Source organism: Ahaetulla prasina, chromosome 1 (assembly GCF_028640845.1).
Source record: "Ahaetulla prasina isolate Xishuangbanna chromosome 1, ASM2864084v1, whole genome shotgun sequence".
Taxonomy (NCBI): Eukaryota; Metazoa; Chordata; class Lepidosauria; order Squamata; family Colubridae; genus Ahaetulla; species Ahaetulla prasina.
This window is the reverse complement of record NC_080539.1, coordinates 360537259-360554518: the sequence shown is the minus strand read 5'-3', so window position 1 is coordinate 360554518 and position 17260 is coordinate 360537259. Positions and strand designations below refer to the sequence as shown.

The window sequence follows — 17260 nt, the reverse complement described above, 5'->3', positions numbered from 1 at the left end:
ATCCTCCTCAAGCGTTTCTATCCGGATCAGTCAATCAATCCTTCCACCCGACCCCCACCCCAAAGTGTCGCTAAACCAAAGAGGTTAACAATGAAACCGCATGAAAATTGCAGTAATAAAAAAAGAAGTAAGCATAAAGCAACGGGCCAACTTTCAAGCAACAGGCCAACTCCTGAGGACTTCCGTGACACATCCATGACATTTACCTCCTTTGAGGGTTTTTTAAAAATCTCTCAGTCCAGGCTATTGCACTGGGATTTTCTGGTATCTCCCATCCAAGCATTTAATTAGGAGCCAGCAGAGTGATGCAGCTGCTATAAAGGAGAATGCTCTCTTAGAGGAACAAAGAATCAAGATTATGCGCTGTATTGGTTCGGTCCTGGTCAGACTCATTTTGAGTGCTGCATTCAGTTATGGGCACTAGATTTTAGAAAGGATAGCATCAGGGGTGGGCTTCAAAAATTTTAGCAAGGGGTTCTCTGCCCAGTTGCTGGGTGGGCGTGGCCATGGTAGGCGTGGCCTAGTTGGCCTCCTGCACCACGGCAGTCGGGGGGGAGGTGTTTTTGCCCTCCCTGGGCTCCAGAGGCTTTTCTTGAGCCTCCGGGAGGGTAAAAATGGCCTCCCCAGGCTTCCGATAGGCCCGTTTTTTGCCCTCCCTGAGCCTCTGCACACGCCCTGCACTTACCCACATCCAAAACGGACTGCATGGGGACTCCTGGGAGGAGTGGGGTGGGCAGGGCCAGCCAGAAGTCGGATTTAGAGGTTCTCCGAACTGCACAGAATCTTAGCTAGAGGTTCTCCCGAACCCCTGCAAACCCCCAGCAGCCCACCCCTGGATAGCATGATAGATAGATAGATAGATAGATAGATAGATAGATAGATAGATAGATAGATAGATAGATAGATAGACGGGCAGGACAGGACAGGACAGGACAGGACAAGACAGGACAGGATAGGTCAGGACAGGACAGGATAGGACAAGACAGGACAAGACAGACAGACATCACTGCTCTCTCTGTAATCTATGTCCATATCTGAATGCAGCACTCAAAATGGATCTGATCAGGGCAGAACCAATACATCCCATAATATATTTTATATATAAGTTGTAATATATTTAATAATATATAATTAATTAGAGGTTTTAACACATTACGAATAATAAGAACAAATACAAATTGAAATTAGAACAGAAATCGAATAAATAAATAAAATAGAACAAAGAAAATGAGACAGAAAAAAACAAAAGAGAGAAAATAACATTGACATATTTATCTTTACATATTTCTTTCTCTGGTTTTGAACTTTCTTCTACTTCCCCACCCCTCCCATTGCACTTCTAGCGGGTTCACACGTATTTCTATGCTTTTCCAAATGGAATTTTAATTTAATTAGGGTGGATGGAAACTGGGGGCCCTTTTCCTCCAAGGGAAGACAGACAGAGGCTGCTATTCTTCACAGGACACACATTTGTTCTTATTTTCGAAAGGGAAATCGAACATGAAGTAAATCAGGAAATGCGCTGAGCCGGAACAGGGCCTGAATCTCTCTCTCTCCCCAAAGCAAACAATAAGAGATTGTTACGAAGGGCTTGATTTGCTTGCTGAAGGACCCTACACATTATAAGCAGGGCAAGGAAATAACCTTTTGCAATTTATATAGCGAGAGCTTGATGCATATTGGCATCTTCTGCTGCCCAGCTAAATATATCTCATGGGAGGATCAGGACGTTAAATCTTTTTATTATTAAGAAATGGTTGCCACTTTTTCAATTTTCATCTGGCTGCTATTATTTCTGAATTGCTGTTTGAATATTTATTTATTTATTTATTTATTTTGTCACAACATCATACAAAAAGATTATATAGTATATATACATATAAACATATATAGGAAGAAGAAAAGAAAAACAATAGGACAGGAACGGTAGGCACGTTTGTGCGCTTATGCACGCCCCTTATGGTCCTCTTAGGAATGGGGTGAGGTCAATAGTAGAAAGTTTTTGGTTAAAGCTATTAGGATTATGGGAAGAGACCACAGAGTCAGGTAAAGTATTCCAAGCACTGATGATTCTGTTGCAGAAGTCATATTTTCTGCAATCTAGATTAAAGCGGTTTACATTAAGTTTAAATCTATTGGTTGCCCTTGTATTATTGCAATTAAAGCTGAAGTAGTCTTTGACAGGAAGGACATTACAATAGATGATTCTGTGAGTTAAACTTAGGTCTTGTCGAGGCCGACGGAGTTCCAGGTTTTCTAAGCCTAGGATTTCAAGTCTGGTGGGATAAGGTATTTTGTTGTTTTCAGAGGAATGGAGAACTCTTCTTGTAAAATATTTCTGGACACGTTCAATTGTATTGATGTCAGAGATGTGGTGAGGGTTCCAAACAGGTGAGCTGTATTCTAGAATTGGTCTAGCAAATGTTTTATATGCTCTGGTTAGTAGTGTGGTGTTTTTGGAAAAGAAGCTACATAAAATTAGGTTTACAACTCTTAGAGCTTTTTTGCTATGTAGTTGCAGTGGGCTTTGGCACTTAGATCATTTGACATGAAAACTCCAAGGTCTTTAACGGGATGGGGTCGTCTGTAAGGTAATGTCCATCTAGTATGTACTTAGTTTTAGAGTTCTTTTTCCTATATGTAAGACTGAGCATTTGCTGGTTGAAATTTGGAGCTGCCAATTTTAGACCAAGCGGTTAGATGGTCAAGGTCGTTTTGAATGATAGAAGTGTTGTCTGTGGTGTTAAATAGTTTGACATCGTCAGCAAAGAGAACACAATTACTTGAGATATGGTCACAAAGATCATTAATGTATAGAATAAAGAGTGTTGGTCCAAGGACGCTGCCTTGAGGAACGCCACTCTTGACAGGAACAGGATTTGATAAAGCATTGCCAATTTTGACCACTTGTTGTCTGTTAGACAGAAAAGCAGATATCCATTTGTGGAGGGGTCCTGAGATGCCATAGGATGTTAGTTTAAGGAGAAGTTTATCGTGTACTACTGAGTCAAAAGCTTTGCAGAAGTCTATGTAGATTGCATCTATTGATTTGCCTTGATCTAGATTTGAAGTCCATATGTTTTTGCAGTGGAGAAGTTGTAAGTTACATGATAACTTTTTCCTGAAACCAAATTGTTTGTTGGAGAGTAGGTTGTTAGTTTCTAAGTGTGAGGTAATGGATTGATTGATGATAGATTCCATGACTTTGCAGGTGACGAGCAAAGGGAGATCGGTCTGTAGTTTTCGACTAAGCTGGGGTCTCCTTTTTGAAGATGGGGATGACTGTGGCTAGTGACCAAAGTTTGGGAAGAGAACTGGTAGTGAAAGCTTTATCAAAGATAATACTTAGGGGTTCAGCTATATTAATGGAAAGTTTTTAAGAAATATGCACATAGACCATCAGGTCCAATAGAAAGCGATGGTTTTAAGTTGTGAAGAGCTTTACCAACGTTGTCTTCTGTGAAATCTATATGAGTTAAATCATCATAGTCATTGCTGGTTCGTTTGTGGAATGTTGGATATGTGTTATCGGAGTTAACAAAAACTGAGCCAAAGAAAATGTTGAAGAGGTTTGCTTTGACTGTTTCGTCATTGCATTCTTTGTTGTTAGAATCTTTTAGTGGTGGGATGGATCTTGAATCTTTAAGTTTACTGTTGACAAAATTATAAAAGGCACGATTGGAATTTGTGCGTAGAAGGTTTTCTTCTTGCTTGGTGTGGTAATTTGTGCATTCAGTTTTAATTTGGTTGCATATGTTTCTGTAACGGTTTCTGAAGTTTGTAACATAGCCTTTTTTGTTTCTTTTCCAGAGGGATTTTTTTTTTGATTGAAGCTTTTTTATTGATATGGGTAGTTTGTTTTTCTTGGACATGGTAGTCATTCGTGGTACATATAATTTAATGACTCTATTGATTTCAAGTAGGAAGATTTCAAGTAGAAATCTTCAAGTAGAATAGAAGGGTTGAATTGCAGAGTCCTTGGTGTTCTCCAAGTTTGGTTGTTTGCATGCAGACGTTTCATTGCCCGACTAGGTAACAACATCAGTGCAAGTGACTGGGAGACTCCACAATGCTTTAGTGGAGGGTCAGTTCAGCCATTCATTAAATGCTGAGCAACAAAAGTGTGGATACAGATGTGCGAATGAGCCCTTGACCAGCTGTGTCAATGTCTTCCACCAAAAATTACATTATTGCATTTTCTATAGATGCTGAGTGATTCTGTCAGTGCCAGCTAGACTACAATACTTCTTCCAGAAATATTTATTTATTAGATTTATTAAAATATGTGGTCATGGTTCGGACATTCTTTTTCAAATACAGTTATGTTCACATAAAACGCTTCTGATAAAAACATAGCAGGTGCATCCACATAACGTATTAACTTTGAGTGGTTTTAGTTGCAACAAATCAAACAATTACCAAGGAGAATTACCAGGGCAAGCCACTGTACGCTGGTAATCCTCGATTTACAACCACAATTAAACCAAAATTTTCTGTTGTTAAGCCAGGCAGTTGTTAAGTGAGTTGTGCCTCATTTTGCGATCTTTTTTCGCTACGGTTGTTAAATGAACCACTGCAGCTGTTAAGTGAATCATGCGGTCATTAAGCACATCTCGTTTCTCCCATTAATTTTGCTTGTTGGAAGCCAGCTGGGAAGGTTACAAATGGTGATCACATGACCCCGGGACAGTGCAACTGTCGTAAATACCTGCCAGTTGCCAAGCACCCGAATTTTGATCATGTGGTCATGGGGATGCTGCAATGGTCGTAATTATGAAAACGGTTGTAAATCACTTTTTCAGTGTTGTTGCAACCTAAACCGGTCACTAAACAAACAGTTGAAAGTTGAGGATTACCTGTATAAGGAAGGAACAAACCCAACACTCACTAGTACTGATGATGTTATCTAGCCGGATAATGAAAGGTCTATGACAAGCAACCAAGGTCAGAGATGAGCAAGGACTCCACTGTTATTGTCTGATTATAATTGGAGTATACTTCTTGGCCCTGAGATACTCCGCTGAATCATGTTGCACGTATCAAAATGCCTCTGATCGCTGTTCCATTCAAAACACATGGGGTGCAAAGAGGGTTTTTGGCAATTCCCGTGGCAGTGTCACTGGGCAACTAGAAATATAATTTCAGGGGTCTAGATTTATATCCAACAAATGCAGGTTGTAAGGCCCAGAGAACAATGCTGGCATTCAATGCCACTTACATGGGGATGCTGACTCGGGGATGGCTAGGGAGGCCAGAAGCTGGACTTAGCTAAAAATAAAGATCAAAACACCTGGAGGTAAGTTGATGGAAAAGGGCAGAATATAGTAGTTATAGGGGTATCCTCCAAATCCCACTCCTGGCTGGGCCTGCCAACCACACCCCGCCCCTCCCACCCTGCCCCTCCCAGGAGTTTCCACGCGACCTGTTTTGGATGCAAGGTAAGTGCAGAGCCCATGCGGAGGCTTGGGGAGAGGGAAAAACGGGCCTCCTGGAAGTTCTGGAATGCTGGAAACAGGCCCGTTTCTGCCCTCCGGAGGGCCTCCGAAGTCCGGGGAAGGCAGTTTTCGCTGTCCCGGAGGCTCAAGGAAAGCCTCCGGAGCCTGGGGAAGGCGAAAACGCTCCCCCCACCCACTGGGATGCAGGAGGCTGACTAGGCCATGCCCACTATGGCCACGCCCACTATGGCCACGCCCACCCAGCAACTGGGCAGAGAACCGGTTGCTGAAAGTTTTGAAGCCCACCCCTGGTCAGAGGGAATGGCCTTGAAGTACAGGTGGAAGACCAGGTACCAAGCCAACAGTCAGATAAGTGGGGCCTGAGCCTGGACCAAAAAGTAATGTGAGTAAACATCTGAGATCCCTCATGAAAATGAAGATAAAAGGAGGGAGAGGGAAAGCATGTTGAGACTTGCAAGATTAATGTCAGCCCTTCAAGACAGACCAGACCAGGAAACCAAGGCCCTGTTGGTCAAGGTTACTTTTATTGTAAAGCTATAGTAATAGAATCTTAAAAATCTGTATGCACTTCCCTCCTCCCTCACTACATCTCCATGGGAATTAAGGAGGAGCTTGTCTGAGATGCTTCCTCACATTGTTTTCTTGGCCTGGGTTCAAGCCTCCCCCCCTCACACACACACACACACACACACACACACAAAGACACTCATTGGCAAAGATCACTTCTGTCCACCATGAACTTCTCCAGATTTCAAAGGAGGTCCTTGCGCTTCATTTGCTTCCTCCTGAGACTGGAAGGGAGCCGATGCTCTTTTGTCCAAGCTGTTTCACCCTGTCCTTAGCCTTGATTTGCTCCTTCCCAAGATTGCTTTAAAACAATCTCCTCCTTTGTGCAGGGGCCCTGCATCAAGTGAGGAACAGTGCTTGGGCGCTGGCAACCAGCAGCGAGGAGGCTTCAAAGTGCAGGATCTGTGCCAAAACGGACAGCAAGGGCTGGGGTGGGGACTGCAGCGGGGACCCATTTAAAGCCAGATCAACCTATTGGCTGCATCAACAAGAGGCGTAAGGAGGACGGTCGAAACCAAATTCCCTTTCCTGCATGTTTTGCAGGACTGTGAAATAAAAATTTGCTTAGCAATTTTCAAGTATGTGTACACTACAGGCAGTCCTTGACTTACAAACCGTTCATTGCTTGAAGTTACAATGGTGCTGAAAAAAGTGACATATGACCGTTTTTCACACTTAAGTCCATCGCAGCATCCCCAGAGTCACGCGATCAAAATTCAGATGCTTGGCAACTGACTCATATTTATGACGGTTGCAGTGCCCCAGGGTCACGTGATCCCCGTTTGCAACCTTCTGACAAGCGAAATCAATGGGGAAGCCAGATTCACTTGACAGCCATGTTACTAACTTAACAATGGTAGTGATTCACTTAACAAGTGTGGCAAGAAAGGTCGTAAAATGGGCCAAAACTCATTTAACTAATGTTTCACTTAGCAACAGAAAGTTTGGTCTCAATTGTAGTCATGCGTCGAGGACTACCTGTATTAAGGTAAAGGTTCCCCTGCACATGCATGCTAGAGATTTCTGGCTCTAGGGGTGGTGCTCATTTTTAGACTGAAGAGCCAGCGCTGTCCAAAGACGCCTCCATGGTCATGTGGCCGGCATGACTAAACACCAAAGGCGCACGGAAGGCTATTACCTTCCCACCAAAGGTGGTTCCTATTTTTCTACTTGCATTTTTTTTACATGCTTTTGAACTGCTAGGTTGGCAGAAGCTGAGACAAGTAATGGGAGCTCACCCCATTACACAGCACTAGGGATTCAAACTGATGAACTGCCAACCTTCTGATCAACAAGCTCAGCGTCTTAGCCACTGAGCCATAGTGGTAATTTTAAATGTGACATGGGGAAGTAGAAAACTGGAGAAAGATGATATCAAAGGTGTTTCTTTTTAGTTCAATGTAAATGAATCCTTTTTCAAAAAAATATCTTGTTTTTACACAGGTTCAAAGACTGGGATCTTCAGCCCAGAAAAAAATCTGCAGGTCACAGAACTGTAATGACTGACATGAAAAGCAAATGCAAGGCTTAGATGCTTTAATCAGGTGAGTTAAAGATCCAGGTGCTGCATTTCCCTGCCATGGTTAAATGTTATCCATGTGTAAGTGTTTTACAGCTTAGTGTGTATTCTATAATGCAGCCCAAGCAAAGCCTTTTCAAATGTTATGCAAATACCAATGATGATACATTGAATTAACTGGCTCACCACCAAGTGTCTAAATGTTAAATATATGTTTATATATTGTAAAGCAAGGTTATCCTGAAATAACCATTGGACGTGTATTGCTTATAACTGATGTAATGCTCGTGATCTCGGGGTATTATTTTTTCCCATTCCAGTGATTTGAGATCATGGAAACTCACAGGACCAAGGTTCACAGACAGTGCGTTGCAACTGAACCAAGCAGCTTCCTTGTCAGTACCCTGTTTCCTCCCTCTGGTGGCTCAGCAGACTAAGTCTGTTATTAACACAGCTGCTTGCAATTACTGCAAGTTCAAGTCCCACCAAGCCCAAGGTTGACTCAGCCTTCCATCTTTTATAAGGTAGGTAAAATGAGGACCCAGATTGTTGGGGGCAATAAAAGTTGACTTTGTATATAATATACAAATGGATGAAGACTATTGCTTAACACTGTGTAAGCCGCCCTGGGTCTTCGGGCGGCTTACACAGGGCGGGATATAAATTCAAATTTAAAAAAAATAAGCCCAATCAGGCTAAAATAAGACACACACACACAGAGAGAGAAAATAAGTTCTCCCCAAAAATATTTAAACGCATGCACAGCCAGCCTCTGCCATTTCCTCTGGTTAAGGTTAGGGAGACAGAGCTGGAAATCAGGTAAGATGGCAAGAGAAGCCCCGTCTTGCTCCACACGCCCCAAAATAATAAGACTGGCCCGAAAGTAAGGCCAAACGCTTATTTCAGGGTTCAAAAAAATATAAGACAGGGTCTTATTTTCGATCGATCAAATCTCAGGTCATTAAGCAAATCCGGCTTCCCCCATTGTGTTTGCTTGTCAGAAGCCAGCTGGGAAGGTTACAAATGGTGATCAGATGCTGCTGCAAACTTCGTAAATACATGCCAGTTGCCAAGCACCAAAACTTTAATCACACGGCCGTGGGGCTGTTACAATGGTTGTGCAAGTGCAAGGACCGATCATAAGTCACATTTTTTTCACCGCTGTTGTAACTTTGATGGTCATTGAACAAATAGTTGTGAATTGAGGACTAGATGTATTACAGTTCGGTGTAGAACATAGGTATCAAACTCGCTGCGTCACATTGCCATTGCATGACATTTCATGATGTTCTTCCCCTTTGCGGAGCTGGGGTGGGCGTGGCCTGCGTGTGACGCATCCGGCCCATAGGCCGCCAGTTTGACACTCCTGGTGTAGAACTTGAAGGTGCTAGACCATGAGTTCCAGTCTTGCCTAGAGCACAAAACCAGCTGAGTGACTTAGAGCCAGGCGCTCTCTCTCAGACCTAGAAAGAAGGCAAAAGGCAAACCATTTTTGAAAAGGTTGCCAAGAAAACTTAATGGATTTGTCCAGGCAGCCACCAGGAGTCAATAGTGATTCAAAGGCTGTTATCAGCTGTAATGCTTTTATAAAGTACAATACAGATTTAAGATAAAAAGGTAGCTGTTTGTCTGTTTATGCAATGGTTGCTGGGCTAGAAGATGGGGGGTTCTGCGTGTAGAACGGGGCTGAGTAACTGCCAGAAAAAAGATATGATCAAGAGCAACATAATACCCGTAGAATACAGCTTTTCATAGGCTCGTACCATTGGAAAGGACCAACTCTCTGCAGGAGAGGGTGGGAATCTTCATATTATCCAACTGAAAATCTCCAGTGGTTATCCAACTGAAAATCTCCAATCTCCCATGGCTACAGGAGGTAGGTTGTTCCATTGTTCCAATAGCTCTCTTAGCCAGGAGATTTCACCTTAGTTTGAATTTGGATCTTCTTCTGTAGAACTTCCATCCACTGGTTCTTGCCCTACCTTCAGGAGCTATGGAGATTAAACCCCCACCTTCTTTTCTGGTCAGCCCTTTGAGTACTGAAAGATTGCTGTCATGTCCCCTTAGCCTTCTCTTGATAATGGTCAATTCCAGTTCCCATCCAGTCAATTCCAATTCCAATCTAATAGTCATTTTAATGGGGTTTTAGTTTTATATATTTTAAAGTTTTTTAGGCCAATTATAAAATAAGTTTTTTAATTTGTATTTTAAATTGTATATTGTATTGTTTGTTTTTATTTTTGGCTGTACACTGCCCTGAGTCCTTCGGGAGAAGGGTGGTATAAAAATCGAATAAATAAATAAAAAAACAAAAAACTGTCAATTCCAATCCAACCTAATGTCAATTCCTTCCCAATAGTCAATTTCAACTCCTATCCAATAATAAATTCAATTCCAATTCTTACCCAATAGTCAATTTCAGTTCCTACACAATCATTAATTCCAATTCCTACTCAACAGTCAATACCAATTCCTACTTAATGATCAATTCCAATTCCTACCCAATCATCAATTCCAATTCATTCCCATAGTCAATTCCTATTCCAATTATTACCCAATCATCAATTCCAATTCCTACTCAATACTCAAATCCAATTCTACACAATCATTAATTCCAATTCCTACCAAATTGTCAATTCTAATTCCCACCTAATTGTCAATTTCAATTCCAACCAATTCCTGTAGCCATCCTTAATGGGGTTGAAAACACTTGTGCATTGAAGGCATTCTGAGGCCCGTAATGTCAACTACTCTATCTGCAAAGGGAGGGGAAGAAGACGGAGACAGAACCTCTCTTTTAAGTCATTCGTAATTTATCCTTAGAGGAAGACTGTCATATTTCTCTTCTCCTCCCCTCCCTGCACAAATCATCTGTCCGTTGAGCCAAAATAACACCCTCTTTGTTTTGGAAATCTGTGTAAGCCAGGCGCTTTCAGGGAAAGGGGACACAGCTTCCAGTGAGCAGAGAGGAAGACTCTTCATTCACAGACGCACAATGCCAAAAGGGAGGGGGGTGATCTAAAAACAGAACGGTGATTTATCCAGACCTCAGAACATTGATGCCACTGAGGCACATGGCCTCAACACTGCTCCTTCCCTAAGCTATTCCTATTATCATTGCCAGACTTTAGTTTGGGGGGCAAAATTATTCAGGGGTGGGCTGCTGGGGGTTCACAGGGGTTTGGGAGAACCTCTAGCTAAGATTCTGTGGAGTTCGGAGAACCCCCAAATCCCACTCCTGGCTGGCCCCATCCATCCTGCCCCTCCACTCCCAAGAGTCTCCACGCGGCCCGTTTTGGATGCAGGTAAGTGCAGGGCATGCACAGAGTCTCAGGGAGGGCGAAAAATGGGCCTACCAGAAGTTTGGGCCCATTTCTGGCCTCCAGAGGGCCTCTGGAGCCTGGGGAAGCTGTTTTTGCTCTCCCAGAGGCTCGAAGAAAGCCTCCGGAGGCCGGGGAGGGCAAAAACGGCCTCCTCCATGAAGGAGGAGGCTGACTAGACCACGCCCACCATGGCCACACCCACCCAGCAACCAGGCAGAGAACCCCTTGCTAAAAAATTTTGAAGCCCACCCCTGAAATTATTGCTAGAGAAGCACCCTTCAGACCAGTGTTTCTCAACCTTGACAACTTTGAGATGTGGGGATTTCAGCTCCCAGAATTCCCCAGCCAGCAGTGGGCTGAGCAATTCTGGGAGTTGAAGTCCCCACATTTCAAAATTGCCAAGGTTGAGAAACACTGCTCCAGAGGTTCACCCTGTATCTTTAGGCCCAGTCATGGGGGGAAATAAAAGCAAACAGTAGCTGTTCCTTGGCTGTTGTCATTAGGCACTCACTCTGAGAAAGTGGCAATCCAAAATTTGGAGGAGTAACAATAACAGGGTCTATGGAGGTTGGTAGTAAGCCCCCTGCTGGGATGTGGGTTTGATCAGATGCCTGGTACCCTGCCTCCCCCTCCTCCTGTTATTAATTGTATTGTTATATTTGATCCACATTTAATCAAATTTTGTAACAAATCATTCAGAGTCTTTGCATTCGTGAAAAAGAATGGTTCCTAGGATTTCCACACCAGGTTACAAATAGTCCTTGACTTACAACCATTTGTTTAGCGGCCATTCAAAAATACAACAGCACTTTAAAAAGTGAGTTACAACCACTCCGCACACTTATGTCCCCACTGTTATGTGATTGCTATTTGGGCACTTGGCAACTGGCATGTATTTACAACGGTTGCAGTATCCGGGGGGCCATGTGATTGCCATTCATGAGCTTCCCAGTCAGCTTTTGACAATCAAAGCAGTGGTGGGTTTCAAATTCTTTTACTACTGGTTCTGTGGGCGTGGCTTGGTGGACGTGGCAGGGGAAGATACTGCAAAATCCCCATTTCCTCCCAATCCACTGGGATTTGGGAGGCAGAGAATAGATGAGGGCGGGGCCAGTCAGAATTTTTACTACCGGTTCTCCAAACTACTCAAAATTTCTGCTACCGGTTCTCCAGAACCAGTCAGAACCTGCTGAAACCCACCTCTGAAGCAAAGTCAATGGGCAACCATGTGATTTGCTTAATGACCACATGATTTGCTTAATGACCATAGCAAAAAATGGTGATAAAATTGGGTACAATCATCTTGCTTAATGACTGCACCACTTAAAATAAATGTTCTGATTCCTATTATATTGAGAAATACCTGTACATATTCCATTTATTTGGCACTTGAGTCATTCCAGCTCAGCTCCATAGATGGGAAGTGTTGCCACAAGTTTCTCTCTGCTTACTTGTATGCCTGCAGATCCATCATCCATCCATCCATCCACCCATCCATCCATCCATCCATCCATCCATCCATCCATCCATCCATCCATGAATCTATGATCCGCTTCTTCTGTTCTTCCTTTCTTCCCTCCATTCACACATACCCACACACTCAACTGCTGTATACTTCAACTTTCTAGGCATTTCAGAGAAGATCATCACCCTGAAACATTACTGTACAAACACATGCAAAGTCAGGATGGAGCTGACCTCCCCTCCTGCCCCCCCGCAGCTTCTCCACTTGAGCAAGATTCTCTACACAATAACACCCTTTTCTGGTCCCTCACATAGACCCTTTTCTTCTTCTGCCTTTAGAAGTCGGCAAAGTTACAACATCAGCCGGATGCTAGGGCTCACTCACAAGGGCCCCCTGGTAACAGCCTCTGTTGAGCTCCAAAGCACTAAAGCAACTAAGGTTGGAACTGGTTGGGGAGCCCATGCCAGCCTTTGTTTCATCTCCTTGGCACAACCATTTTTGGAACTGTCCTATTCAAAGTGAGCTGAATCAGTAGCTCTTTGGGTTGAAAAGTGTACATTCGGTACCACTTAGGAAAGTCAAGCTAAATACTCACCCAGCTCAAAAAAATAGAGAGAGGCTTGATTCCAAAAATTCTTCTTTTCAAAATTTTATCTGGACTTGGGACATCAAAGTCATCTGACTGTTTTTCCTGATGAAATCCATGCATTTTTCCTGTATTTGTTGCCAAACTTACAGATGTACTTCCATTTCTTAACTAAAGCTGTGTTTTTCCCATTAATGATGTACATATGCGCTCCAATAAAACACAGAAAACCATACAGTCCGGAAGCAAATACATTATATTGTTCTTTGTCCAGTTATGCTGTTCTACTAACATGCACCAGCAGGATGTGATATAGGAAAAATCCAAATGTAATCATACAAATGACCATGCTGAAGTCTGTTGTTCCATTGCGTTGCATAGATTTTTATATAACAGTAATATGGATACAAGAATGGTGAGATGAAATGAACTGGAGGAACACAAATGTTGGAGTGTTTATACCAGTGATGGCTAACATTTTTTCTGTCGCGTGACAGAAGTGGGGGGAGTGCGGGGGGTTGTGCACACGCGTGCCCACACCCATAATTCAATGCGCCCCGTCCCCCCTGTGCTGCACGTGCGACCCCCCCCACTCCCCCTCCGTTTTTGGCACGCGATGGCACAGTGGGCCCAGTAGGACCGTTTTTCACCCTCCCCAGGCTCTAGAGACTTTCTTGGAGCCTGGGGAGGGCGAAAACAGCCTTCCCCACCCACCCGGAGGCCGGAAACAGCCTGTTTCCAGACTTCCGGTGGGCCCAGAAGGCCTGAAAATCAGCTGCCCCGCATGCGCACCGGAGCTAACCTAGGACAACACTCGCGTGCCCACCGATATGACTCCATGTGCCACCTGTGGCACGGTTGCCATAGGTTTGCCATCATGGGTTTATACTGTCCACTTGCGAGAACTATTCATTATTTGTGGGTCTTTAATGCTGTCTGAGCTTGGTTGTTTTCTTGCAGGTATCTCTTCCAGATGTTATATACAAATGGTTTTAATATATAAACAGAGAGCAACCCCATTGCCTTCTAGCGCTGATGATATCACCTAATGAAACGTCTATAAGAAAACACCAAGCTCAAGAGGGCATCAAGGATCCCACATGTCAACCCCGAGCTACATATATTCTCTTCCATTGGTCATTTACTTAAAAATATTTCATATAACTTTTCAGGAACTACCAAAGCATAGTAGATACATGAGGACACTGGTATAACAGCTTGCAAAGTTATCTGACCTTATGCGTTCTGAGAAAGTGGATAGGATTCTTGGCAGCACAAGTCTGGCCACCCTGTAGACTGATCCTTATCCCTCTTGGTTTCTTCGGGCAACTAAAAATGGTAAGTGGTTGGATTTGGGAGGTTTTCCCAAAGATATTTTTTCAAGAGGCAGCTGGGCTGTCTTTGTTATTCCTTGAAGACATTTCGCTTCTCATCCAAGAAACTTCTTCAGTTCTTGTTGTTGGGGGCGAGTTATTGGCCCCAAGGGAGGGGGTACGCAACTTGGGCGTCCTCCTGGATGGACGGCTGTCTTTTGATGAACACCTGGCGGCCGTCTCCAGGAGGGCCTTTTACCAAGTACGCTTGGTTCGCCAGTCCCTTCCTTGACTGGGATGCCTTATGCACAGTCACTCATGCTCTGGTCACTTCTCGTTTGGATTATTGCAATGCTCTCTACATGGGGCTGCCCTTGAGGTACACCCGGAGGCTGCAGTTAGTCCAGAATGCGGCTGCGCGAGTAGTAACGGGAGCCACTCGTTGCTCCCACGTAACACCACTGCTACGCAGTCTGCACTGGCTTCCTGTAGTCTTTCGGGTGCGCTTCAAGATTTTGGTTACCACCTTTAAAGCGCTCCATGGCTTAGGACCCGGGTACTTACGGGACCGCCTGCTGTTACCTTATGCCTCCCACCGACCCGTACGCTCACACAGAGAGGGTCCTCTCAGGGTGCCGTCCGCCAAACAATGTCGGCTGGCGGCCCCCAGGGGCAAGGCCTTCTCTGTTGGAGCTCCTACGCTCTGGAACGAACTTCCCCCTGGCCTACGCCAAGTGCCTGATCTTCGGACCTTTCACCATGAGCTAAAAACATACTTATTTATTCAAGCGGGACTGGCTTAATAGTTTTATTAAATTTTAATTGGGGTTTTATTGTTTTAGAGTTTTTAAATTTTTAAATTTTTAATGTCGGCCTTTTTGTAATATGCTCTGTTTTAAATTTTTGTTTTAATTGTATATATATTGAATTTTTATCTTTTGGCTGTATACCGCCCTGAGTCCTTCGGGAGAAGGGCGGTATAAAAATAATAAATAATAATAATAATAAAAGAAGTGAAACGTTTTCAAGGAAAAACAAGAGAGTTAGGGTTCAGGTAAGAGCTGAAGAAGCTTCTTGGATGAGAAGTGAAACGCCTTCAAAAGAAAAAACAAAGGAAGTCCATTTGCCTCTTGAAAAAGCACCTTCGGGACAACCATGACCTGGATCAGGGGTCTCCAACCTTGGCAACTTTAAGACTTGTGGACTTCAACTCCCAGAATTCTGGGAGTTGAAGTCCACGAGTCTTAAAGTTGTCAAGGTTGGAGTCCCCTGACCTGGATGACCGAGACTCTCCATAGACAGAATCAGGAGGTAGTTAACATCTCTCCGAGGGAGGGGGGCTGTCCGAACACAGAATGCTTCCTCAGGTGTCCCCTCCTCTGGGGTGAAACGAGCTGAAACTGAATCCCAGCAAAAGAGAAGCTGTTTGCTCTCAATGCATCTGCTGCTTTGGGGTCTCCCACACTGGGTCTCAGTGGGCTGCATCTCTGAAAGAAGCAAGTCTGCACCTTGGCTTTGTCCTAACTTGGCTAGTCCCTTGTCTTTGAGCATCCATTCTCTGTCACCATAGGAGTTTACTCAAGTCTGCTGTGGTGCAGTGGTGGGTTTCAAAATTTTTTGCTACCGGTTCTGTGGGCATGGCTTGATGGGCATGGCAGGGGAAGGATACTGTAAAATCTCCATCCTCCCCCCTCCCAATCCAAAGGAAGTTTACTGCAAAATCAACATTCCCTCCCGATAAGCTGGGAACTACTCAAAATTTCCACTACCGGTTCTCCAGAATTGGTCAGAACCTGCTGAAACCCACCTCTGCTGTGGTCTTACCAGGTAAGTGAAATCTGTTTCTTTGGCTTGTCCGGAGGTATCTCCTTTTAGGATGTCTGCTTGGTCTTCTTCAGGGATTTATACCATCCATAGCAACATCTTGGCTGGTGCCATCTAGTCTTTCATTTCTGAGTTCCCATCTTTAAGGAGATATCCAGATAATCTGCCCAGCTTTCCTTCTCTTAATAGGTATGCTTGGTTCTATTCCGCGGGCACTGAGGCCCCAACTTTGCCAGGTGCATTCCTCTTTTTATTTATTTATTTATTTCTAAATTTATTTATATCCCGGTTTTATTATTTTTACCAGGAACTCAAGGGTTGGCATTGTGTTCTCTATTTCTGCCTTCTTGTTCTAGCAGCTTTTCTCCCAAGTTCAACCTCCTTTTACAAGCTTTTCCATTTTATCCTGTTTGCGATGCCAAGTTGTAAATGGAGTACATTTTATTTGCAAGAAGAGTCATTGCAGGGTACTTTTTTTTTTTAAAGAGCTGTTTTTTCTTCTTCTGAGAAAAAATTAAACAGAAGGGAATTTTCCTACCTTATAAGTCTCATATTAGCTGCCTTTGCTTCAGGAAGACACTTTTCCCCCGTCTTTTTTTCATGATAGTCTGCTTTCTTGCTTTTTCTCTATTTTTTAGTGGCTCAGGATAAACAATCCCATTTGGTTGTAAAAGATCCTGCAGTCACCAGAAACCTTCTCTTATCCAGGGCCCTCTCTCGGGAACTGTCATGGAAACTATACTCCCTTACTCAAAGGTGCTTTTTTCCCCCAAAAGGCAACTGGACTATGTTTTTTCCTTTGAGGAGGAAGAAAAGATTTCGCTTCCCATTCACAGAGCTTCATCAGTTCTGGCTGTGTATGGGGTGGGGGTGGGGAAATGGAAGGATTAGTTCTGATCGACAAGAAGGGAAACCTCTTCTTCCTCAAAGGAAAAAAAAACACAGTCCAGTTGCTTTTTGAAAAAAAATAGAATAGAATAGAATAGAATAGAATAGAATAGAATAGAATAGAATAGAATAGAATAGAATAGAATAGAATAGAATTTTTATTGGCCAAGTGTGATTGGACACACAAGGAATTTGTCTTGGTGCATATGCTCTCAGTGTACATAAAAGAAAAGATACGTTCATCAAGGTACAACATTTACAACACAATTGATGGTCAATATATCAATATAAATCATAAGGATTGCCAGCAACAAGTTAT

General features: G+C 43.4%; 1 protein-coding gene across 3 annotated transcripts in view; it reads right to left on the bottom strand.

Moving 5' to 3' along the window:
• Nucleotides 1-17260, bottom strand: part of PALM (paralemmin) — a 100880-nt gene that overhangs the window by 41243 nt on the left and 42377 nt on the right. The window lies entirely within an intron of this gene.